General features: G+C 39.8%; 1 pseudogene; it reads left to right on the top strand.

Moving 5' to 3' along the window:
• Window positions 1–594: 594 nt before the first annotated feature.
• LOC122705084 lies at window positions 595–1,444 on the top strand (annotated as a pseudogene).
• The last annotated feature ends 630 nt before the right edge of the window (window positions 1,445–2,074 follow it).

Raw genomic sequence — 2,074 nt, 5'->3', positions numbered from 1 at the left:
TCACTGCTTGCAGTTCTACTGATGAGGGAAGAGCTCAAGTGAATGAGGAAATGTTGAGATGAGGGTAGAATTGATAGTGTCCTAATCCAACCCTCTTCTCTCTTGGTTTTATCAGCTGGTATGTTTGCATATGGTAGCACTGGCCTTTCCTCTGTAAGCTGTTTGTGATATCCTTTGCTATATTTAGCTTATAAAAGCTGAATACACATCACTGTATCATGATAAAGGTAAAGGCAGATTGTATGGGACTAGGTTGGGATAGTGTCAGGCATCCACAGTGTTTGTACCCTTTAGTGCTGAACTTTCCTGGTGGCTTGGTGCTAAGAATCCATCTTCTAATGCAGGAGATGCATGTTCAATCCCTGGGTCAGGAAGATCCCCCGGAGAAGGAAATGGCAACCCACTCTAGTATTCTTGCCTGGGAAATCCCATGGACACAGAGCCAGTTCACGGAGTCACAAAAGGGTCAGACATGACTTAAATACTCAACAACAGCAAAAATACTCTTTTGTAGGATGAGACACTGTGGGAAGGGCTGAGTTGTTCTCTAATGGAACACTTTCCTCCTGTATCCACAGATTCTCTTAGAGAAGAATGGCTCCTGGAAATGTCTCTTTTGTGACCAAATTCATTCTGTTGGGATTAACAGACTGACATGATCTCCAACTCCCTCTGTTCTTCTTGTTCCTAGGAATATACATGGTCACTGTGCTGGGAAATTTGGGATTGATAATGATAATCACACTGAATTCACACCTACACACTCCCATGTACTTTTTCCTCTTTAACTTTTCCTTCATAGACCTCTTCTATTCTTCTGTATATACACCCAACATGCTGATTAACTTTATATCAAAGAAGAATATTATTTCTTATATGGGATGCAAGACTCAGCTCTACTTTTTCAGTTTTTTCATCATTACTGAATGCTATCTTCTGACATCAGTGGCCTATGACTGCTATGTGGCCATCTGTAAACCACTCTAGTATAATGTTGTCATGTCCCCTAAAGTGTGTTCCAGCCTTATGCTTGTTTCCTACTTGATGGCATTTTCTGGTGTCATGGTTCACACTGCATGCATGCTGAGACTGACCTTCTGTGATACAAACAACATCAACCATTATTTCTGTGATGTCTTTCCTCTGCTCAAGCTCTCCTGCACAGGTAGCCACATCAATGAGCTGGTAGTTTTCATTGTGGTGGGCATCAACATCATTGTGCCCAGTCCCACCATCTTAGTCTCTTATGATCTCATCCTCACTGACATCTTCCACATCAGCTCCATACAGGGAAGGTCCAAAACCTTCAGTACCTGCTATACCCACATCATTGCTGTTTCTTTCTTCTTTGGATCATGTACATTTATGTATCTCAAACCTTCACCTACTGGGTCCATGGATGAAAGAAGTCTCTTGTGTCTTTTATGCCAATGTGTTACCATGATGAACCCTTTATCTACAGCTGGAGAAATAAAAGATGTGAAAGCTGCTCTGAGAAAATCCCTGAGTAGGATAGAATTTTGAATTGATAGAATATCTCTCTGTGCAGTTGGTCACAGGGCAGAAAGGTTCTGTGTTTAATCATAATAATTTTTTTGACAATCTTTTTGTTTCTTTTCAACCAGGCAGAAGGAAATCTGAGTCATCTCTCAATTTATTTCCACTCTGTGTAGAGCCAGGCTTCTCTCTTAACCATTTGCTGAATTTCTCACCATTTCCCATTTATTAATACTAATTAGAAAAAATTATTACCTCTTGTTTTTTTTTCTCAGTTTGAGCATATTTCCCCTGTGGAAATAGAAAACTGCTCTATAGTTGATGAAACAGGGAGCATTAGGGTGACATAGTGTCATTGGGGATGTCTTATCTGCCACTTGCCATTGGAAGTATGAATCAGACAATTTTTTCTCTTCCTTTCTTTTCAATCTTCCTTGAGCAAGAATGTATCTCCTTAAATGCCTGAAATGGAAGGTTCCATAATGACTGCTAAGCATAAACCACTTTACTTCTCTAAACATTACACATTATATTTTCTTGGAAAAAATTTTTCTTAGTTTGCACATCCAGTCCTACA

The sequence above is a fragment of the Cervus elaphus genome, chromosome 2, assembly GCF_910594005.1.
Source record: "Cervus elaphus chromosome 2, mCerEla1.1, whole genome shotgun sequence".
Lineage (NCBI taxonomy): Eukaryota > Metazoa > Chordata > Mammalia > Artiodactyla > Cervidae > Cervus > Cervus elaphus.
Note: the sequence above shows the minus strand (reverse complement) of the source record. Positions and strands in the feature narration are given on the sequence as shown.